This window comes from Camelus ferus, chromosome X (assembly GCF_009834535.1).
Source record: "Camelus ferus isolate YT-003-E chromosome X, BCGSAC_Cfer_1.0, whole genome shotgun sequence".
Taxonomy (NCBI): Eukaryota; Metazoa; Chordata; class Mammalia; order Artiodactyla; family Camelidae; genus Camelus; species Camelus ferus.
The window spans coordinates 5,879,090-5,904,473 of NC_045732.1; the positions used below are offsets into that span (position 1 = coordinate 5,879,090).

Sequence of the window (25,384 nt, forward strand, 5' to 3'; positions counted from 1 at the left end):
GAGAGAGTACCAATCTTGCAGCTTAGCACAGAGAGGTAGCACTGAGACTCTGTGTGTGTGTGTTGAGGGGGAGAGGGATGTGTGGGAATGAAACAGAAAGAAATAGGCTATTTTCCTGTGGCCTTATCTAACCTTGCCTAGAAACAGGGAGAGAGGACCCTTTCAGAAGTGGAGTCTGAAAAAAAAAAAGGCTAACCCAAGACTTTTTTTTCTCTGAATAGGGGATTCTAATGAGTCAGTGATCTAAAGAAAATGTTTTTACTGTTACATTTGTCTTAGTGTGACAACCAGAAGCGAACTGCACAGCACTGAATCTTGGAGAGTTGTATGCTGGTCAATCAGAAACAGTTTTGCCAGATGTTATTATTGCATAAAACCTCTTTCTTCCTCCTCAGGAAATTGACTCAACCTGTCAGTACTTTCTGTTTGCCTGACTGATAAGGAGGGTGAGGCCTGGATTACTTTTATTCCCTCCCCACTAAATGATTTTTATCCTAGTGGGGTGAGTTATGTTTTACTTTTTCCATGTCTTAGAAGCCAGAGCCTGGACATTCTCCATTGAACTGGTCATCCTTAACAAATATCAAATCCTAAAGATAGTTCTGGCTTTTTCTCAACATTCTTCCTTCTCCATAGTTTCCCACCTGGCTGTACTCCACCCTGATCTATCCCCTAGACATGAATAAAACAGCTGTTCAGAAACTGTGATGTTGCAGAGTATTAAATACCAATTTATGGTCAAAGAGAGGCCTCAAGAAAGGCTCTGGCTTGCCAGAGATTCAAGAGGCTTGACTCTTCCATTAGCTCACCTTTGATAAGTCACTCCCTTTTTCTGGTCCTCAGCTTCTCCATTTCTCAAATGGAAATAATAATCCTTTCCTGGCTCTCAGAGCATTGCTGATAGCTGTAAAAAAACTTCTTCAAAATGACAGCCTTCTGAACGTATAAGGTATAATAACAACAATCAACATTTATTAAGTGACTTATTAAGTGTTTACTATAAACTAGGCACTCTGAAGAGCTCTTTATACATAATATCTTATTTATCCCTCACAACATGAGGGAAAAAAGATTACTATACTAAATGTATTAAAGAAGTAGTTGAGGCTCAGAGAGGTGAAGTTACTTGCCCCAAATCATATGGCTAGTAAATAGGAGAACCAGGTTTAAAGCAAGAAAGTTGGACTATAGAGTCTACACTCTTAATCACTTGCTGCACTGCCTCTTTGATGTTGTTAATACATTACTCATTCATTGCCATTTGCTAAAGTCCAGCTCAAGTCCATATGTTCCAGAAAGCCTGTCTAACCAATCCAGCCATTAGTATATACTCCCTCTACTGAGTTGTTATTTATGGTATATGATTAATTTGATGTCTAGCCCTATTGCCTTATCACCTCTATATTATTGTTACTCTAATTTCCTCACATATATATTAAACTCCCTTGAACACACTTCATATCTTATACCTTGGTATCCCCCACAGTATCAGGGACAAGGTAGAATCACAAACTCTTGGAAGAGGAAAGGATTTGAAAGATCTTTTAACCAGGGCTCTTTTTTCAGTAGTTGTCCAACTAAGGTAAATAATTTTAAAAAGTAATAAAACCAGGAAGTTAATCTTTCATCCTCCTAGAGATGCATATTTTTTAAAGTTAATACAGCTCATGAGTTGTTTGTCCATTTGTGCATTCATTTATTTGACCAACAATGCTGTGGTATCAGATGCTATGATAAGCAGTAAATTGAAACAGTCAAAACACAGATGAATCAAAACAAAGTCCTTGCTCTCAGGGAAGTTACAACTTAATAGAGGAAAGTAGATGTGTATGTTAATATGTGATCAACATATTTAAGAAACTGTTTCAGAATTTAAAGAAATGTTCATAGGTAGAGGTGGGAGAATACAAGAAGGATACATCAGTTCTAACTGGGACAAAGGGTAACACAGTCATGGAAATCTTCCTTGAGGAGGTGAGCTGTCGAGTACATGCTTATTAGAAGGTCAAGGTAAGGGAGCATTTCCAGTAAAGAAAGTAGCACAAGCTATTTGACATGGAAATGTGAAATCACTGAAGAACTGTTACTCCACACTAAATAATTTGGACTTTATCCTATAAACATTAGGGATCCACTAGAGGATCATTCTAGCACCAGTTTAGAGACTAGGCTAAAGTCCGGGAACATGGCTGCAGGAGGCAAGGAGATCAATTAAAAGACCCTGTAGATGAAGGGAGAACCAATTAAAAGACTACATAGATGAAAGTCTATGGCAGCATAAACTAGCTAAGGCAGCAGCAAGGTAGAGGGCACAGACAGGACAAATATTAACAAGAGAGAATAAGTAGGGCTTAGTTGCTAGTTAGACATACAGGGAGTGAGCAAAAGAGAGGAATCTAAAATTATGCATGTACAGGTTGATGTTGCTGCTTGGGTGACTGGATAAGTGATGGTGTCATTTAGTGAATGAATAACAAAGGATGAAAGGGCAAAATTGGAGGAAACAATTATAAGGGCAGGTTTGGACACAGTAAGTTTGAGACTGAAGTCAGGACAAAATGCTGGGCTGTGAACTTGGAATTGTTATTTCTAATACTTATCAAGTACCTATTATGTGCCCAGCACTTCACAAGCATTATCTTATTTAATCTTCACAAAGATCTTATGATTTAGGAAGCACTGCAGTCCTCTTTTTACTGAGGAGAAACCAAGGCTTATGAGAGTTTAAGTAAGTCACACAACAAGTAAGTGGCAGAGCCAGGATTTAAATCCTGGTCAGTCTGGCTTTAGTGCCTGCATTTTCATCACCGCTGTGAATGAAGTATTGGCATTGTATTGGCATTGTATTGGCTTATCCAAGGTACACATGTAGACTGAGAAAAGAGGAAGGCCAAGGAGTGAAATCTCCAGGACCAAGAACCTTTCAGGTGCATGAAAAACAAAAGCCTACAGAGGGGACTGAGAAGGAATAATCGGAGAGACAGGAGGAGAAGCAGGCATGAAAGATATGGCAGAAGCCAAGAGAGTACAGAACTTCATGAGAAAAGGTGGATGCCAGAGTTAAAAGATACAGGGCAGGGGGTCAAGTAAACAAGATTGCTGCAAAGAGATCTCTGGATCCAACTTACCCAGCTATAAGGACGAGGTTGTTGGTGACCTGTATCAGAGCACTCTTAGATAGAGGAGTGGGGAGAGTGGGAGGTGGCATGCAGTGTGGGTTGTAGAGTGAGGAAATTTAGAGACTGAGGTGAGACTCCTTTGTTGAGGTACTCATCTATAAAGGGAAGGGGAGAGACAGGATTACAGTTTGAGAGAGATTCAGTGTAAAGAGATTTTTCTTCCAATTAGAGTTGGATAAATAGTTTGAGGAGTCAGTGAAGATATGGAATACCTGATGTGGGGAATGGGAAGGGGGCTTGACCAGGGACATTTTAAAAAGACTGCCAAGTGTAGCACTGAGAGCCCAGCTAAGGATGGAGTGCACAGATTTGTAGGACCCTAATATACCTTGCTGCATGGTATCCATAGCTTCACAACTATACTGTGAGAAAGGAGCACACAGCAAGGGTTCTCAAAGTTTCCCCACCCCAACACTCCTGAATAGTGTGACAGGAACAATAATTAACAATTTCTAAGTACTTATCATCTTCCAGGCACTATTTTAAATGCTTTACATATAAAGCATTTAGTTAATTCATTTAACACTTGCAACAACTCTAGGGTTTAAGAATCTATTTTATTCTCATTTTACAGATAAAGAAACTAAAATGCAGAGGTTATCTACACTGCTAGCAAACTGAGGAACCAGGATTCAAGCACAGGTTGTCTGAATATGAGTCCACACTTGTAACTACAACACTACCACTGTGGCTTATTATAGGGCAGAGATTATCAATCCAGGCTACGGTGGATGTGAAACAAAATCTCTGGGAAGGATTTATACTGACTTTGAACATTCTTTCTTCATTTAACCTTACTCCTCTGGTTCCACCATCCTGGATATTCTGAGACAGCCCTTGGCTGAGAATCATTTATCATCATGAGTGTATGTAAAATACAAGGGGACTACATCATTGTTAGGGTTAATATGATGTATTGTGGGGTCTAGGCTGTATAGGGAAAGAGGTAGAACCATACAGGATTAATTGATTACGTAGAACTACCAGGGTAATCAGACTGATGTTAAAGAGAAAGAAAATACATTGGGTAGGAACCAAGGAGAAAGCTAAAAGGACATAAAGTTGTGGTCCAAGTAAGAAAATGTTATTTAAGATTCTGTAAGTGGATCAATTCCAGGTGATGACAAGATCCAGGGTTACCCTGAAATCAAGATGATATTCATTTTTTTTAGTAGCCAAATCACACTCCTTATTCATACAGAGTTTTTTGACAGCAAAGACTCCTAAATTAAAAAGTTTACACACACATACTGGGCTATGCCATGCCTCTTTCAATCTGAACTTAGATAACTGTATTTTTGTATTCAGATGAAGAATTTTACTTTATAATCATTACTATATTTGTCTTAATTAGATCAGCTTGTGAACATATTTTTTAGACCATCCCCCCTGTCATCAAGCTTGTTTGCTCCTCCTTCCAGCTACATAACATGCCCACACTGGACAAACACACCTTCCAGATTTGCCTCCAAGTAGGAATTAAATAAATAATATTAATTGAGCAAGTCAATTAAAGAAAAAAATTTCTCAGTACCCTCACGTGCAAAGTCCTATATTAGATGCTACTGAAAGGGTACAAAATAAAGAAGTATTCAGTCCACCAATTAACAAATGTCATGATAAGATTCACTCTGGGAGAAATGCTAAGAGATGAGGCATTGGCATTATTAAGCGCCTACAATATGCTAGGCAGTAAACTAGGCAAGTTGCCTATGGTGGCTCATTTAATTGTCACAATAACTATGTGTGACATATATGGAAACTAAGTCTCACAGGTAATAAACATTTTAAAGTCACCAAGAGACCTAAGGCATAGAATTGAAACTAGTTCTTTCTGGGCCTAAAGTTCATCTTTACATTACAGCACAGGAAGGAAAATAAAATGCCTGCATTTGGGCAGCTCAGAGCCTAATTGGAAAAATAATTGTTCTCTAATTATTTCATATAAAAGTTTTAAGGGATAAATTGTCTCTTCCCAAAGGAAGTGACAACCATCTTTGCCAAACTAGGAGTTAAGTGTAGTAATTAAAAACGCTGATTACAGAGTCAGACAACACTGGATTCATCTATGAGACATAAGTTAAGTTCTTACTATGCAATGGGGACAATATACATAGATATAAACAGATATATGAAATCCCTGTTTTGATGGTGCTTACAGTCTGGTAGAGGAGAAAGGCAATAAATAAGTCAACCAATTAAGACACTTTCAAAATGATATCAACTATAGGAAAGAAAGAAGTGAAGGAAGGAAGGATGGAAGGAAAGAAGAAGGAAGGATGACAGAAAGAAAGAAGGAAAGAAAGGAAGGAAGAAAGAAAGAAAGGAGGAAGGAAGGAAGGAAAGGAAGGCAGGAAGGAAGAAAAGGAAAGAAAGAAAAAGAAAGAAGGAAATAGAAAGAAAGAAGCAGAGTCAGGAAAAATAGAGTGACAGAGGTGTGTGTATATGTATGCTATTTCACATATTTAGAGAAAAAGAAAGCCTCAAAGTGACATCTGAATTGAGATTTGAATAATGTGAAGGAGTCAGCCATGAGACTCAATCTGGGGGAATAGAGTTCCTTGCAGACGTTATAGCAGGTGTAAAGACTATGAGGTGGGAACGAATTTGAACTATCTGAGGAACAGCAAGAAATATTATATTGAGCAAGTTAATTAAATCTTGTTCTCGGCATCATTTGTTTGTTAAATTCATGGCTCTCTACTGTGACTTTAGCAAGAAAGCTAATGGGCTGGAGCAGGCTGAAGGAGGGGAGGAATAGTGCTAGATGAGATTTGTGATATTGGCAAGAGTTTATTTTTCCTCTTCTGTAAAATGGGAATAACAATAGTACTTAAAAAGGCTAGAGTAAGGAAAAATAAGATAATGCATGTTAAAAGCTTGACACAATCTGGCAGATGGTAAGTGCTCAAAAACTGATAAATGCCATCATTGTTATTATTATCAGGCTGACTATGCCTATTTTGCCACACAAGTGGCAAGGTTTGAATTAGAGGCATGACTCAGGCAGGCAGCCTTCTTGTGAAGCAGGCAGAGACCAGAGCATTAGCAAGATGAGGCAGCCAGAAATAGGAAGTAACATCTGCATCCTTCAATGGCACAAACAGACTAGACTGGTGTCATACAGAGTGACCCATATTCAGGATGGGGAAGAAAGACTGAGACACTGTCAACAGGATTGAAGACCACTACACTATGATGGTTCATGGGATGGATAGCACTTGCCTGAGAGTTAGGAGGCTTTATCTTCTCTTCTGTAAAATGGAATAACAACTACTTCACTTAATTCATAAGATTAATGAAAGCACTTAGTGCACACTTGACATGTAACAGGGACTGAAAACATTTTTTGTTGTTGTTTTCTTCCTGCTTCCTTCCATCTTCAGGTTGGAAAACAAAAGCCACTTATCTACTGTAAGAACTGGTTTTGCATGAAGGGGCATTGTGGGCTATAGAACTCTGTTGTTATACCATATATGCCACATAGATACAAATCACAATTGCTAGATGACATTTAGGACAATTGCTCATACTTCCTCTGTTTTCATCCTCACTTGTTTGTTAAATGCATGGCTCTTTATGCTGACTCCAGCCCACTGGCTATGATCCTGCCAGAATTAAGAATTCTTCCATATTTTCTCCTTCCTGCATTTGTCCCCTGACTTGCCTACAGTTTGGTTTTCCAAGACTCTCTGGTCCTCTGTGTTTCCTTATTGTTTAAAGGGAGGATGAGAATTTCCAGGCCCCAAAGAATCTACCCTTATTCTTCCTTCCATACTGGGGCAGGGAAGCAAGAGAATGGATTGTGAGCATCTGTCTATATAGGGTCCCCACCATCAAAACAGGGCCGCATTTTTCATTGCATGAATGTTCACTGTCCCTGGATCCATCTAACAGGGAAGGTGACTCAATACTAAGCCTACTCATCTCACCACCCCCCAAACACACACATAGATTTATTTATTTATTTTTACTTAAGAGGTAAGTGGGTATAAGGGAAAAGACATCTTTGGTACTTCTTGCTTGAAGCCAGAATTGGTCTGCACTATAGGGAAGAGATCATTTTAAATTTGGAGAAATTAGTGCCAGCTATTACCAAAGTTAAGAAAGCAGAGCCAGGAGGAATGATGCAAGAGGATACACATAATTATGACTACTTTCTGAAGCAATATTAGGTATAAATAAGAAATTAGAATGTATTTTGAATCAGGAGATTTAGTTTGTGTCCAACTACTAGCTGAACCTTCTTTCTGTCCTCCAGTCCAGAGGTAAACAACCTTGGCTTGAAATCCCTGGAAAAATAAATTAACCATCTGGGTCACTGGTGCTTGGGAATGTATTTTGACATAAACCAGAATATTAAAGAAAAGTATATCAACCACATTATTCTAGGTGGATGGCAGTTTGTGGTTTGATAGCTTTATGCAAACAGTAGCCAGTAGACTTTGGGCTCCAATAAACAGATCCCCAGTCCACTAAACAGCACTGAGGAAACTACAGCATTTTGAGTCTGAATAAGGAAAAGACTTTCTGTAAATGCATTTGTTTTATTTTTCTGTACCTCACTTAGGCTGTTTATGTACAGGGTTTATGTGTAACTGTGGCTTGCTAAGATTGTTGCAAGTGTGTATAAGCAGTTTACTTTGATATGGAACTCAAATCAATATGATGACAAAGAGTCTGCTATATATCATCTTGTGAAAAGAGTCAGAAATGGAAGTTCAGGAAAAACATGAAATGAACTGGATCCTTAGAAAAGAGGTAAAATGGGATTGTAAATCATCAATTTTAAATTCCAGTAAGAAATAGGAACTGGCTGAAGCTCAGAATATACTGGAAATTAACCAGCAGGTTTTGGGGGATTACATATAAACTAAGTTGTCTGACAACTTCAAAAAGCAACTATTTCTGGTATAATAAAGTGATAGTGTTTTAGGCATTTCACTGTTGTTACAAGGCAATGGTGCTGGTATCAACTTTCTAGAAGGCAATTTTGCAACATGTAATAAAATATGTTAGAAACATTCATGGGCTTTGATCTAGTAATCCCCATTCTGAGAATCCATTCTAAGGAACCATAAAAAAGCTATAGACATACCTGTATGCATAAAGATGTTCATTATAATAGTAACATATTGCAAACAATCTCACCATCCAATGAATCTTTTCAGGTTTAAGTAAATCATAGCATGATGGGGTATTATGCAGCTATTCAAATTATGTTTACATGGAGCTTTAAAATCAAGATTAGACTACATTTCTCATATAAAGTTACATAAAAATCATACAACTATAGATATAATTTGATTGCAACTATGTAAACATTTATATATATATATATATATATATATAAGGAAACATACCTAAACATTAATGATAATTATCATTGTTCAGTAAGACTATGGATTTTTATTTCCTCCTTTAATTTTTATATTTTTTGAATTGTCTATGGTGAGCATATATTGATGAGACAATCGGGAAAAAAAGGCTATCTATATGAGTTTTAATGAAAACAATGGCTCCTTGAAAGTTTTATTTTTTTAAGTTGGAATATGTTGGGATGGAAAAGGGAGTTCCTAGGAAAGAGAGTCTGAAGTGGAACTAGTTAGCTGCTGTCCAATCTCTCCCTATAAATAGAGAACTGAGTCTTCCAGAGGCACATACAGTGACCTGAAAATATGGACACAAGTTGTATACATACCACTTCAGCTTCTCCCAAGTTCCTTGTGAAGTTTGAAGAAGACATCATTCAACTCATTGGTCATCTAATCTAGCTAATCATGAACATGCATTAGAGGACTTTTGTGTCATTCAAATTAAACTCAGGTATCTGACCTAGGATTAAATTACTCAGGGATCTTGAGCAGCATGAGCAATTGAGTTTTCTCACATGTCCTAGAGCAGAACCTAGTATCTGTAGCCTAAAGAGACCTAATTCTATGGTCCACTATTAGACTGAATGAACTGGAAAAAATATTTTATCTTGGTCAAGTATTACATTTGGTGAAAACGTCAGTTGTCCATGTGTTATAATCAGAATAACCACTTCCATAGGTCCTTTCTGCCAATCAGCCCATGGTTGGGTGAAATAATGTGGTCAGCTTGTGGGGAAAATCTTAGCCAGCTCAATCCACTGACTCTGTAGTCAATTTCTTTCTGCTCTTGAATCCTGTGGCTATTGCTCAAAAATCAAGGTAAAAGATTACCACTGCCTGTGTAAGCCTTTGTAGACTCTTGCCACTAAGAGAACATTATTGACCAGACCCTGATCATATGGGAGTATCTTGCCACCTGTTCTAAAATGGATGTAGTAACAACAAATAATAATAACGGTTAGACAACCACCTCCTGACAGCTGGATCTATTAACAAAAGATCCCATTCCCTTAAAATATGAGTGGGAAAACATATGGAGATGTTCATTTTAAAATCACACACTTAGAATAAGAAGAGAAAGGAAAGCTTTTAAAAAAAAAGGATACCACTACCATATACAGAAGAAATAATAGATTAGAAATCAGAAGGAAAGAAAAATTTAAGAGCTAACTAGAAAGTAAAAATGGAGAGGGAGATCAAGATGGTGGAGTACAGGACTTTGAGCTCACCTTCCCTCACAAGCACATCAAAAATACATCTACAGGTGGAGCAACTCTCTCTGAAAACAAACTGGAGATTGGCAGAAGAGCTCTTTTACAACTGAGATTGTAAAGAAGATCCATACAGAGACAGGAAGCAAGGGAGAAGTGATCAGGTAGGGAATCAAAGCCCCTAGCAGAGGACAAAGATGAGGCGGGGAATATCATGAGATTAAGGTTCTTCCCTGGGGTGAGAGGGGTTCAATCCACATATAGGGTACTCCAGGCTTGAGGTCCAACACTGGGAAGATCAGTCCCCTTAACTGGTATGAAAACTAGTGGGACTTACCAGAGGGCTGTAAGAAACCAAGATTTTGTTCATAAAGAATGCATGCACACACTTGCTCAGTCCCAGGAACAACGTGGAGGAAGCAGACTGAAAATGGGGCTATAGCTGCTTTCCCATGACTGCCTCAGAAAACACCCCAGTTTTTGCACTGGGTGCCTGCTCCAGCTCCCCTTGCTCCCTCGTAGTTCTCCACTAAGGAGAAGGCTGTCATTGCCAAGGAGAGTTCACACACTTAGAAAGAACACAACCAGCTTTGACATCATCCTGACTCTGAACAGGGTGAAGGCAACCATTACCAGCACAAATGTAGAGGCAGCAGGTAGAAAACTGCCTGGATCTCTGACTGACTAGCCAGGATCATTCCACTGTAGGCCCCAGCCTGGACTGGGTGCTGCTTCCAGCCCCTCTTGCTCTGGCATCGCTCTTCATTGGGGTGGAAGTGCCATTGCCAAGGAGAATGCATTCAGATCTGGCCCTGCCAGATCACATGCGAAGGCGGCAGTTTGAGAATCCCTGGGGCTCTGACTGGCTTGTAAAGATTGCCCTAGTGTATGCCCCACCCACACAAGGCACCCACTCTGTCCCTTACTGCTCCAGCACTGCTCCCCACTGGGGTAGAGGTGCCATTTCAGGTGTTGGGGAGTGCACACACTTGAAGGAAGTGGAGCCAGCTTGGACTTGACTCTGGCTCTGAATGGGGAAAGGTTGGCTCTTGCTAGCCCATGGAAACAGTAGACTGGAAACTGCCTGGGGCTTTCACTTGTTTGCCAGGACTGTCCCAGCATACACCCAGGGTGCACTGGGTACCTGCTTCAGCCCCTCTTACTCCAGTGCTGCTCTACAAGGTGGGGTGCTGTTTCAGGGGGGTAGAGAGGGGAGAGTCTATACTTAGAGGGAATGGAACCAGCTTGGACTGGACCCTCAGGGCTACTTCTCCAGAACCTTAGGCCACAACCCTGCCCTATCAAGGATAGTGACTGCCACTGAGCGTAGAAGAATCCCCAGGTCACACCTGGCTCTGAATCTAGTCTTTCCATCTCCAGCCCTACCTCCCTCCAAGGGAGTAGCTGTCAGCACACCCTGGGGGAAGACTTGACCCATGCTTACTTCAGATCCAGCTATCCAACAAAGCCAGTGGGCACACCTAGACTGCCTAGGGACACTCTTAGACAAGGACACATCTTCAAAACCAATATAGGTAACTATTTCACTTAATTTCATAGAGACAGAGAAAGCTAAGCAAAATGGGAAGACAGATAAGTCTGTTTCAAACCAAAAAAAAAAAAAAGGGGGGGGGAATGTGAAAAACCCTAATAAAATAAGAGCTAAATAATTTACCAGATAAATATTTCAAAGTATCAATAATAAGAATGCTAACTGAACTTGGGAAAAGAATTGATGAACACAGTGAGAATTTTAGCAAGGAACTAGTAAATACAAAAAAAAAAAAAACAAAAACAAAAAACAAAAAACAAACCAGAGCTGAAAAATACAATACCTGAAAAGAAAAAAAAGTACATCAGAAGGAATTAACAGTAGACTAAGTGATACAGAAGAACCTATAAGCACTCTATAACACTGAATAATGGAAATCACCCAATCAAAACAGAAGGAAGAAAACTGTTTTAAACTGAGGATAGTTGAAGGGACCTCTGGGACAATATCAAGCATCCTAACATTCACATTTTGGGGATCCAAGAGAAAGAGAAACAAAGACAGAAAATGTATTTGATAAATTATGCTTAAAAACTTCATAAACATGAACAAGGAAAAAGATATCCAAGTATAGGAAGCACCGAGAGATCCAAACAAGATGAACCCAAAGAGAACCACACCAAGACATATCATAATTAAAGCAGAAAGTTAAAGAAAGATAAAGACACTTCTAAAGGCAACAAGAGAAAAACAGAGTCAAATAAAAGGGACCCTTATAAAGCTATCACCTGATTTTTCTGCAGAAACTTTGCAGGCCAGAAGGAAGTAGCATGATATATTTAAAATACTGAAAGGGAAAATCCTACAGCCTAGGATACTCTAACCAGTAAACTTACAATTCAGAATTGAAGGAGACATTGATGAACTTCTCAATCATCAAAAACTAAAAGAATTCAACAACAATAAACCTACCATAAAAGAGTTGTTAAAGGGTCTTCTCTAAGTGGAAAAGAGAAGGCTACAACAGTAAGTAAGAAATGATAGGAAAGGAAAAGTCCCATTACCAAAGGCAAATATATAGTAAAGGCTATGGATCAACTACTTAAGCAAATTAGTTTGAATATTAAAAGACAAAGCTGTAAAATCAGCTATAACTACTATAAACAGTTAAGAGATAAACATGAAGATGTAAGTACAACATCAGAAACACAAACTATGGGAGAGGGGAGTAAAAATGTAGAACTTTTAGATTGTGTATGAACTTAAATAACTATCAGTTTAAAACATGTAGATAAAGTTATAAGACAATTTACACAAACCCCATGGTAATTAAAAAATCAAAAACCTATGATATATATACAAAGACTAGAAAGAAAGGAATGCAAGCATACCATTAGAGAAAATCACCATCTCATAAGGGAAGAACCTAAAAAAAGAGAAAAAGAACAGAGAAGAACTACAAAAACAAGTAAAAAAAAAAAAACAGCAATAAGTACATATTTATCAATAATTACTTTAAATTGAAAAGGACTAAGTGTTCCAATCAAAAGAAATATAATGGGTGAATGGATACAAACACAAGAACTATAAAGATGCTGCCTATAATAGATTCACTTCAGAGATGAACATACACAAAAACTTAGTCAGAGGATAGAAAAAGATATTCCATGCAAATGGAAGTGACAAGAAATACTCATATCATACAAAGTAGACTTTAAGAAAAAAGTCTATAACAAAAGACAAAGAAGGGCATTATACAATGATAAAGGATTTATCAATAAGAGAGGAGGATATAGCATTCAGTAGCATACATGCACATAATATAGAAACATCTAAATATATAAAGCATATATTAACAGACATAAAGGGAGAAATTGACAATGATACAGTTAACAGCTGGGGATTTTGACACTCAACTGACATCAATAGACATATCATCCAGACAGAAAATCAATAATGAAACAGTGGCCTTAAATGAAACATTAGACCAATTGGAATTTCTATAGGACATTCCATCTAAAAACAGACAAATGCACATTTTTTTCCAAGTATACATGGAACATTCTCCAAGATAGGTCACACACTAGACCACAAAACAAGTCTCAAAAATTTTAAAAGAATAGAAATTATACCAAGGAAATTTTACAACCACAACATTATAAAACCAATAATCAATTACAAAAAGAAAAATGGAAAAAACACAAACATATGGAAACTAAACAGCAGGCTGCAGAAAACAATGGGTCAATGAAGAAATAAAAGAGGAAATCAGAAATTACCTTGAGACAAATAAAAATAAAAACACTTTCCAAAATCTATGGGATTGCAGTAAAAGCACTTCTAGGAGGGAAGTTTATAGCAATACAAGCCTACCTCAAGAAATGAGAAAAATTTCAAACGAACAACCTAACCCACTATGTAAAAGAATTAGAAAAAGAAGAATAAAGCACAGAGTCAGCAGAAGGAAGGAATAAATATCAGAGAGGAAGCAAATTATTTAATAGAGACAAAAAACAATAGAAAAGATCAATGAAACTAAGAGCTGTTATTTTTTTAAAGATAAACAAAGTAGATAAGCCTTAATCCAGGCTCATTTTAAAAAAGAGGACCCATATAAACAAAATAAGAAATGAAAGAGGAAAAATAATAACCATTATCAAAGGTATACATCATAAGAGAATACTAAAAACAGGTATATGCCAACATGGGTAACCTAGAAGAAATGGATAAGTTCCTAAAAACATACAAACATTAAAAACTGAATCAGGAAGAAATAATCTGAATAGACTAGTCACTAGTAGTAAAATTGAGTCAGCAGTCAAAACACTCCCAATAGAGATCGGCCAAGATGGTGGAGTAGAAGGACACTCGTATCTCACCCTCTCCCGCAAATACACCAAAACTCACATCCTCGGACCCACCCAGCCAACCAGAGCACCTGTTGAGCTCTGACAGAACATCACCTTCTTCAAAAGACAAAGACACCATGAATCCAGTAGGAGAAAAGGAAAAGAAGAAAGAAGAAAAAGCAAAACAGTGTGGGACCCGTACCACAGGGAGGGAGCAGCAAAGGAGGAATAACACTTGTTTGCTGGGTCTCCCCCTCTCCAATGAAGAGATCAATGGGATGGAGGGGGAAATTCCGAGGCTCGAATATGTACTGAACAGCACTTGACCAACAGAACTAAATTAAAAGGGCACAGAGGGTGTCCACAACCCCCAGCCCTAGAGACAAAGCGGCAGGTAGGGGATGGGATAGGCTGCCCAAGCCAGCTGGAGAACTGGGGTAGGTGGCAGAGAGGCAACCCCAGGGGACTGGAGGGTGCTGTGCACCATGGCTGGGAGGGTGTACAAAGCAGAACAACCTGGGTCCTCCATAAAATATGAAAAAAAAAAAGCAACTTGGCTGGTGTGCCCTGGGGAGAAGGGTGCCATACCCTCACCTTTGAAAACCCCAAGAACCAGTTTTCAGGAGAAGAGAGGCAGGGCTCAGCCACAGCCACCATATCCTCCAGAGCTTAGCTCCCAGGCAGAGGGTTGGGTCAAAACCTGAATTCATACCTAGGGGCTTAGCAACCTCATAGGTGAGACAGAGACTTGTTTACAGCTGGAGGCAGATAGGATTATTCAGCCCAGGCACCTCTGAGAACTCGTGCCTCCAAGACAAACAAGGAGCTGAGTTCTGACATGGAGCAGGGTGAGTGCTGTTCTGCCATCATCCCTGAGCCCTCCTACAGAGCATGGACCTGAGGTGGAGTGGGCAGCCAGGAGACATTGGGACCCAGCGGGACCCACTCACCTACTGTGAAGGAGTGCAGCACCTGACAACGGTGCTGGTAGGGGTAGTGACCTGCAAGCCTAACTTGTACAAGTGCAGCATCTGACCCCAGTGTTGGGGGGTACAATCTCATTGCCAACAGGCACTGGGAGCAGCACAGACCAGGGGTGCCAACAGAGGGCCTCTGGAAGGAGTGAGCTGAGTTTTCACGTAGAGACAGAAAGACCTATCAATTAAATCATTAAGAGCACAGTCTCCACGAGAACACATCCACATATTTTTTCTTTTTTCTTTATTTCTCAGTTCTATTTTCTTTTACTTTTTAAATTTTTACTTTTAAAACAATTGAATATGTCTCTGTTTTTAATCCCTTACAAATTTTTAAAATATTTTTATTCTTACTATTTTGTTAAACTCTCCTCAATTTCATTTTTATTTCTCTTGGTTTTGTTCTCATTGATTATTATCAGTTTTCAATTTTTGTTGGTCTTTTCTCTGCTTTTAAAGATTTTAAAATACGTCACAACTTGATTTTTAGTTTGCTTCAACTTGATCTTCTGTTATTGATTATATGCTGTTTTCAAACCATTTTTCTCTATTCTTTCAAAATTCTCTCTTTTTTTAGGTTTTATTTCTGCATATGCCTTCGATAAATAAATAAATACACTTTTTAAGCACCACAATAGGTAACTGATACTCCAAAAGTGACAGTGCCAGAGAGATATGAGCAAGATGAAGAAGCAGAGGAACCACTAAAAATTAAAAGAACAGGAGAAATCCCCTGAAAGAATGATCAATGAAATACACATTTCTAGCCTACTAGATAAAGATTTCACAAAAGGAGTGGTCAAAGTACTGAAGGAACTAAAAGAGATAGTGTTTAAAGATATAAAATATGTCAAAAATGAAATTGAAGCTATAAAGAAGAGCCAAGAAAAATTGGCAAACTCATTTGCTGAGATGAGAGCTGATCTAAAGGCTGTACAAAGCAGGCTAGATAATGCAAAGGAATGAACAAGTGACCTAAAAGACAGGACAACAGAAAGAACAAAATCAGAACAGCTGAGAGAAAAACAAATTAAAAACCAATGAAAACAATATAACGGACCTATAGGATAATACAAAGCATGCTAACCTATGCATAATAGGGGGGGTCACAGAAGGATAAGAAACAGCAAAGGGGATTGAAAAGTTATTTAAAGAAATCATGACTGAAAATTTCCCAAATCTAAATAAGGAATCAGATATCCAAATACAGGAAGCACAGAGAGTCCCAAACAGGAAGAACCCAAACAGATCCACACCAAGAAATATTATAATCAAGATGGCCAGGGTTAAGGATAAAGAAATGATCCTAAAGGCAGCAAGACAAAAACAAAGAATGAGTTACAAGGGAACCCCTATAAGGATCTCAGCTGATTTCTCTATACAACCACTACAGGCCAGAAGGGAGTGGCAAGATATATTCAACGTTCTGAATGAAAAAGAAAAATGCAGCCTAGGATACTTTATCCAGCAAGGTTATCCTTTAGAATAGAATGAGAGATAAAGAACTTCACAGACAAGCAAAAACTAGAAGAGTTTAGCAACACTAAACACATGTTAAAAGGAATATTGAAAGGTTTACCCCCCACCCCCCAAAAAAAGAAGAAGAAGAAGCAGGATGCTACAGAAATGAGAAAACTGTAACGGGAAAGGTGATAACTCCCATGAATTACAAATAGAATAAATATAAAATTGTAAAAGAAGACATCTAAATCATTAAAGATGGGAGAGAGAAGCAAGAAAATATAGAACTTTCTTTTTTCTTTTTTAAATTTTTTGTTCTCAGTAGGATGAGTTTAAGCTTACATTACTATCTGTTTAATACAAACAGTTATAGTAATGGGTTCATAGACTTACAAAAAAGGGTAACCATAAGCCAAAAACTTACAAGTGAGTTACAAAAATGAAATACAATCCAACATAATACAAAGGTAAATGATTAAACCACAAATGGAAGAAGAAAGGAACAAAGAGGAAAAACCAAACCAACTACAAAAATAAGTTTAAAATGGCAATAAACACACATCCATCATTAATTACTGTAAATGTCAATGGACTAAATGCTCCAATCAAAAGGCATAGAGTGGCAGACTGGATAATAAAGCAAGAACCTTCAATATGCTGCATACAAGAGACCCACTTTAGGGAGAAGGATACATTAAGATTGAGAGTGAAAGGATGGAAAAGGATATTCCATGCAAATGGAAATGACAAGGTAGCAGGTGTAGCAATACTGACTTCAGACAAAATAAACTTTTAAATAAAGATCATAAAGAAAGATGAAGAAGGACATTTTTAATGATTGAGTAACACAAGATGAGGATATTACACTCATTAATACATATGCACCCTATATAGGAGCACCTAAGTACATAGAGCAATTACTAAGAGATAAAGGGGGAAATTGATGTGAATACAATCATTGTCAGAGAATTTAACACCACATTAAAATCACTAGACAGATCTTCCAGACAGAAAATAAATGAGGCAACAAAGAAATTAAATGATACAATAGAAAATTAGATTTGGTGGATAATTTCACAAAATAGAATATACATTCATTTCAAGTGCACATGGAACATTTTCTAGTATTGATCATGTACTTGGGCACAAAAGAAGCCTCAACAATTTTAAGAAGATAGAAATTATCTCAAGCATCTTTTCTGACCACAATGCCATGAAACTAGAAATCAACTACAGAAAAACAAAGGAGAAAAAAAGGAAAGCATGGAGATTAAACAACATCCCACTCCTGGGTATATATTCAGAAGGAACCCTAATTCAAAAAGACACCTGCACCCTAATGTTCATAGCAGCACTATTTACAATAGCCAAGACATGGAAACAGCCTAAATGTCCATCAACTGATGACTGCATAAAGAAGTAGCGGTATATGTATACAATGGAATATTACTCATCCTTAAAAAAGACAACATAACGCCATTTGCAGCAACATGGATGTCCCAGTAGAGTGTCATTCTAAGTGAAGTAAGCCAGAGAGAGAAAGAAAATTACCATATGATATCGCTCATATGTGGAATTTAGAAAAAAAAGAAGAAAAGAAAAAAAAATGAACATAAATATAAAAAGAAACAGACTCATAGACATAAGAAACAAACTTTTCGTTGCCCAGTGGTGAGGGTGGTGGGAAGGGACAGACTGGGACTTAGAAATTTGTAGATACTGATAGGTACATATATAGATAAACAAGATTATACTGTATTGCACAGGGAAATATATACAAGATCTTATGGTAACTCACAGTGAAAAAGTATCCAAAAATGAATATATGTATGTTCATGTACAGCTGAAAAATTGTGTTCTACACTGGAAATCGACACAACATTGTACACTGACTATAAGTCAATCAAATAAAATTTAAAAAAAAAAACTCCCTGTAAACAAAAGTTCAGGATAAGACAGCTTCACAAGGGATTTCTACCAAACATGTAAGCAGCTAATATCCATCCTTCTCAAACTATTACAAAAAACATAAAAGGAGGAAAAACTCAAAAATGCATTCTATGAGGCCACTGTTACCCTGATTCAAAAACAAAAACACTAAAACAAGAGAAAATTATGGGCCAACATCCCTGATGAATATTACCACAAAAATTGTCAGTAAAATATGAGGAGACTTAATTCAACAATATATAAAAAAGGCTTATATACCATGGTCAAGTGGGTTTTATCCCAGGGATGCAAAGATGTTTTTTTATCCACAAGGCAATCAATGTGATCTACCACATTAACAAAAAGAAGGATAAAAATCACATGATCATCCCAATAGATGGAGTAAAAGCATTTGACAAAATTCTACATACATTCATTATAAAAAAAAAAAATTCTCAGCAAATGTGCCAGAAAGGGAACACATCCCAACACAGTAAAAACCATTTATAACAAAAACACATCTTATATCATACCCACTGAGGAAAAGCTGAAAGTTTTTCCTCTAAAATCAAGTAAAAGACAAGGGTGCACACCCTCACCACTTCTATTTAACATAGTACTGGAAGTACTAACCACAACAATCAGGCAAGAAAAATAAATTACATCCAAATTGGAAGATAAGAAGTAAAACTGTCCCTGTCTGTAGGTATCATAATATTATATATAAAAAACCCTATGTCTCCACAAAAAAAAAAAAAAGCCTATTAGAACTAATAAATGAATTCAGTAAAATTGCAAGATATAAGATCAATATATAGAAATATATTGCTTTTCTATACACTAATATGGATTACCAGAAATAGAAAGCAATAAAACAACTCCATTTAAGATTGAATCAAAATAATAAATTACCTATGAATAAATTTAACTGGAAAGTTGGAAAAACCCATATTACGATAACTATAAAGTTATGACGAAGGAAATTGAAGATGATACAAAGAAACAGAAAGGTATCCCATGTTCATGGATTGGAAGAACTGATATTGTTAAAATGTCCATACTACTCAAAGCAATCTACAGATTTAAGGAAATTCCTATCAAAATACCTATGATATTTTTCATAGAACTAGAACAAAGAATCATAAAATTTATATGGAACCACAAAAGACCCCACATAGCCATAGTAATCTTGAGAAAAAAGAAAATTTGAGGTATCATGCTTCCTGAATTCAGACAATACTACAAAGCTACAGTAATCAAAATAGGATGATATTGGTAAAAAAACAGACATATAGATCAATGGAAATAGAGAGCCCAGAAATAAACCCATGTATTATGGTCAATTAGTCTACAACAAAGGAGGCAAAAATATAAAATGGGAAAAAGACAGTCTCTTCAATAAGTGGCACTGAGAAAATTAGACAGCTACATATAAAAGAATAAAATTAGAACATTTTATCATATGATACACAAATTCAAACTCAAAATGGATTAAACCTATAAATATATGACAGGAAAACATAAAACTCCTGGAAGAAAACATAGGCAGAACACTGACAAAGTACATAGCAATATTTTTTTTTTAAATCTGTCTCCTCAGACAAAGAAAAAGAGCAAAAATAAACAAATAGGACCTAATTAAACTTAAAAGCCTTCGCTCAGCAAAGGAAACTATTGACAAAACAAAAAGACAACCTATTGAATGAGAAAAAAATATTTGCAAATGATAAGACCAATATGGGGTTAATATCCACAGGATAAAAAATAGGTCATACAACTTAGCATCAAAAAAACCCAATTGACCTGATTTTAAAATGGGCAGAAGACCTGAATAAACATTTTTTCCAAAGAAGACATACAGATGAGCAACAGGCACACAAAAAGATGCTCAACATCACTAATCATCAGGGAAATGCATATTAAAACCACAATAAGATACAACCTCACACCTGTCAGAATGACAATCATCAAAAAAGACCACAAATAACAAATGTTGGCAAGGATGTAGATAAAAAGATGTCCTCCTACCCTTTTAGTAGGAATATAAATTGGTCAGCCACTAAGGAAAACATTATGAAGTTTCCTCAAAAAACTGAAAATAGAACTACCTTATGATCCAACAATTCCACTTTTCAGTATATATCTGAAGAACATGAAAACATTAATTTGAAAAGATATATGAACCCCAAAGTTCACAGTATCATTATTTACATTACCCAGTATATGGAAGCAACCTCAGTGTCCATCAAGAGATGAATGGATAAAGAAGATGTGGTGTATATATACAATGGAATATTACTCTGCTACAAAAAAAATGAAATTTTGCCATTTGCAACAACATGGATGGGCCTGGAGGGTATTAAGCTTAGTGAAATAAGGCAGGCAGAGAAAGAAAAATACTGTATATTATCACTTATATGTGGAATCTAAAAAGTAAAACAAATGAATAAACAAAATAGAAACAAATTCACAGATATAGAGAACAAAATTAGTGGTTACCACTGGGGAGAGAGAAAATGGGAGAGGTAAGAAAGTGGTAGGGGACTAAGAGATACAAATTGCTATGTAGAAAATAAATAAGATACAAGGATATATTGTACAGCACAGAGAATATAGCCAATATTTTACAATAACTTTAAATAAGTATAATCTATAAAAAATATTGAATCACTATGTTGTACACCTATAACTAATATAATAATTTGTAATTCAACTATGCTTTAATAACAATAATGAATGAATTAATTAGTTTTTTTAAAGGATAGTAAAAATGAGATTCCACATGCTCTTCCAGATACTTTCCCATTTTTCTCTCCTTTTCATAGCTGAATTCTTAAAAGAGCTGTTTGCATTAACTGGTAACACTCCCCACCTTTCATGTACTTCTCCACCTATTCTAACCTGCCCTCTTCCTACATAGCACCACGCAACTTCAGTTCTTGCAAGGTGCCATGTGATCTCCATGTCAATAAAGGCAATAGACCTGTCTCAGGCTTCACCTTATTTGACCCTCTTTCACCTCAAAATTGTCCTAAGTGGCATCCCCAATCTTCAGATTTGCTATTCAGCAGGCAGAGTGATCTTGTCAAAACTCAAATTTGACATCACTTCCCTGATGAAAACCTTTCAGTAGCTTCTCATTAGTTACAAGAAAAAGTTCAAATTTTTTCTGTGGCTTATAAAGCTCCTTCCTACCTCTCCACCTTTGTTTCATACTACTGTGTCCTGTGTTCCTCTATGTGCTAACCACATACTGGCCTTCTTTCTGATTCTCAAATACATCACTCTACTCATTGCCTCAGGACTTTGTACACAAGTCTCTCCTCTACCCAGACTCCTTCCCTTCCCTTTATCTAAGTAATCCCTATACATTCCTCAGCCCTCAACTCAAACATCACATCCCCAGGGAAGTTTTACATGACCCTGGATTATGTGCTCTTATAGTATACTACTCTTCTCATTTTCAGAATTTAAAATTTTAATTAATTTAGTGTGAATCACATATTAATATTGAGCTTGGTACTGAAATGAAAGTTGCATGAAGGCAGGGGCTGTGCTAGGGACTAAGATATGTACTGTATTCTCAGTACCCAGTGTAATGCTGGAAACAAGGTTGGTGCTCAGTTAGCATCTGTTAAATGAATGGATAAATTGATGGGATATAAGAGTTATGGTAGAAAGAGGAATCAGATTATAGCCAGGTTTCTGGCTTTGGTGACTAAGTTGCATGATAGCACTTCGGAACTGATGCAAGGGTAAAATGATTAACTTGTTTTTAGAAGAAATAGTTGGAGTTGCTTGTGAAATATATGGTAGGCAGTTTGATATATGAGCCTGGAGTTTGGAAAAGCAGCCTGGGCCATGGACATAAATTTAATAGCCATTAGCTCCAGGTGTTGGTTGAAACTGAGTGAGGGGATAAGATTATCCAGGGAATGAGTGTAACATAAGAAGGCGAGAAGGTCAATGATCTATCTTTGTAGATAAGAAGTAGGCAGAGGAAAATAAACCATAGAAGAATAAAAATGGATAAGGAAAGGACAGAAAAGCTAAAGAAAAAAATGAGAACAGTATGGTACCTTACAGGTCAACAGGTTTAAAAGTAACACATGGGTCAGAACAGTAGCTTTGCCAACAAGTGGGGCACTGATAAAATGCTTAGGGAAGTAAGTTGATAGGTGAAACAGAAGTGAAGGCATTGAAACCCTGAATAAACAGTCCTCTTCCTTGAAGCCTGCTGTTAAAAGGAGAGAAAGAAGGTGATAGCTGGAGAGAGACCAGTGCCAAGGAAAGCTTTTATTTTCCCTTTAACACATGAGAAACCTGGACAAGTTTGAATGTTAGTAGGTCACATTATAATAAAGTTATCCTTCTATAAATGCGATTGGGTTGCCCAATATGCAATTTGCTCCATGGCACATATGTTCAAGCCCAGGCTGGGTACAGAACCACCTGAAGATTTCTTTTCTCAACTTATAAAATGAGAGTCAAAGTTAGAGGCTTTAACTCAAGTTTCCATAAGGTCCTTTGCTAAAGTCTATCATGGCATAATGAAAAGAGCACTAGGCCAAGAATCTGGCAGACCTGGTTCTAGAATCCCAACTCAGTCGCTGATCAGAACAACCTCACATAAGTTATTTAACCTGTCTGTGTCTCAGTTTTCCTTATGTGTAAACCAATGTCACAAAATCATAAGGAGGATCAAAAGAGAATGGATGTTGAGAGTGTAACAACATATATACACACACACACACACACACACACACACATACACACACATATACATACATATGATATATTATATACACATTGACACAATAATGCTGCCAAGGGTCACTAATACTAAACTCTTGGGGAAGCCATTAAATTATTTTTAGTTAATGAATACTTATTATAATAAATTTTAGTTAATAAACTCATTTTATAACAACCCTGAGAGGTGGGCACTGCTATTATCCCCATTATACAGATGAGGAGCTGAAGCACAGACAGATTAAGATGCCTGCTTAAGGTCACACAGCTAGGGATCTTAGTAAAGATGTGAAATCAGAGAGTCTGGCTCTGAAGTTTTGCATAATCATTATGGTATGGTATTTTTGGAAAAATCTGCTGAAAGCTAAGGACCCTCTCTCCCCTAAAATGCACAGAAATTCACAAATGTATGTTTTTATATACTATTTCAAGGAGTTCACTCACTGACCTTTACCACTGCCATAAATCCCTGCCATGTAGTTTACCTAGGTATCTCAGATTAGTACTCCTTATTGTACAGTCTAAACTCCACCAATCTTAAACTCAGCTTCAAATCTTGTCATAATAGCCCAGTTCTAGAAACAAATAGGGAACAGCTGCAGCCTTCATGCTACACTCTACCGCTGCCTACTGGACTGTCTGCAGTAATGACAACAACATCACCATACCTGTGTCTTAGAGACCTCTTTAGAGTTCCCGAATCGCTTTCACAAGAAGGTGCTGTCACAGCTCGAAGTTCCAAAATCCCAAACCCAGGAGCCAGCACCTGGGGCCCATCCTCTGCCATTGCTGCCTAATCTTTCCCGTCATCCTCCACAGCATACTCACGCGCGAGCCAGGGCATCGCGGCCATTTTAGCTTCTCGGACTGTCTGTGTCACCAAGAACTAGGGAGACAGCTTTTAGGATTCAGCAGAGGGCGCTGGAATACATCTTTCGTGTTGGATGCTGTGTTTATCCAAACAGGCGGAAATCTCAACTTTGTGACCTGTTTTTAAGGGATTGGACTGCAAGTTTTCTTCACAGACTGGATAAACTGCTTAGCATGCACCCACGCAAACACTCTTACCATTAACCATTCTTGACTTTCTGACCGACGAATGTTCTTGTGTTTGTTTTTAGTAGTAAAGTTTACAAAACTCTGGAGTTATAAATGGAAAAAAAACAAAGGGCTCCGTTCGCCAGACCCCAGTTTAAGACCCCCTCTTCTAATCTCTCATTTTCTTGCTTTTCTCACTTGCTGTCCTCATCCCTGTAGTCGTTTTTTGCTGACCATACTCAGCTCCAAAAAAGGGAGTGGTAATCAGAGTACTGGACAGAGAATCAGGGCAGACCTTTAGATTTAAGCTTTCCCACTTTATTAGCTGTGTGACCAGTCACTTGACCTCTCTGGGATCTCAGTCTATAAAACAGAAAGAGGTTGATTAATATTGGAGGATCTCTATGGGCCTTTTCTGACCTTCTAGGATAAGAGTCTTATCTCTTCTTTACACTTCCAAACTAGTCCACACCTACCTTAATTCCCAGAATGACATCTGTAAAATTGGATTGCACACTCTTGCTGAAATCCCCTAATGCTTCCTTTTTGCCCACAAAAAAGCTCAAACCCCATACTGTGACATTGAAGACCTTCACAGTCTTGTTTCTTCTTCCCTCCCTGACCTCCACCTTTGCTATTTTACTTCCAACACCAGAGTTTAGGTGACATGGATCCCACTGTAAAACAAACTGAATTAGATGCTGATTTAATCTTCATCCCAGCATTGTCAAAATGTACCATAATAATCTATTTAGTTGTCTTTCCCCTCCAGTCTCGGCTGTGAGCTCCTTGAAGGCAGGAACCACTGCTGAATCTCCAGCTCCTAGAATGATGCATGACACTTTGTGATTGTTCAATAAATATTTGTTGAATGAATGAGTGATTATATGTTGTTGCATCCCCAGTGCCTATCACCATGCCAGGCATATAGTAGATGTTCATTGAATATTGAGTGACTAAACAAATACATTTGCAAAACCTCATCAGCCTCCCCAATATCTCTTTCATCTCTTCTTCCTTCTTTAGTACCTTGTCAGGCGCTAACCATCTCTTCCTGGATTATGGGAAGCTTCTTAACTAGTTTTCCACACTTAGTCTTTCTTCATTAAGAGAATTTTTTA

At 37.5% G+C, this 25,384-nt stretch overlaps 1 protein-coding gene across 1 annotated transcript in view; it reads right to left on the reverse strand.

Moving 5' to 3' along the window:
• The window catches only part of EDA2R (ectodysplasin A2 receptor), a 103,292-nt gene extending 79,199 nt beyond the window's left edge, over positions 1-24,093 (reverse strand). Inside the window, exon 1 of the mRNA XM_032475164.1 lies at positions 23,894-24,093. The gene's annotated coding sequence lies outside the window, so the exon portion shown is untranslated. The remainder of the gene's footprint in view (positions 1-23,893) is intronic.
• Between the last annotated feature and the right edge of the window lie 1,291 nt (positions 24,094-25,384).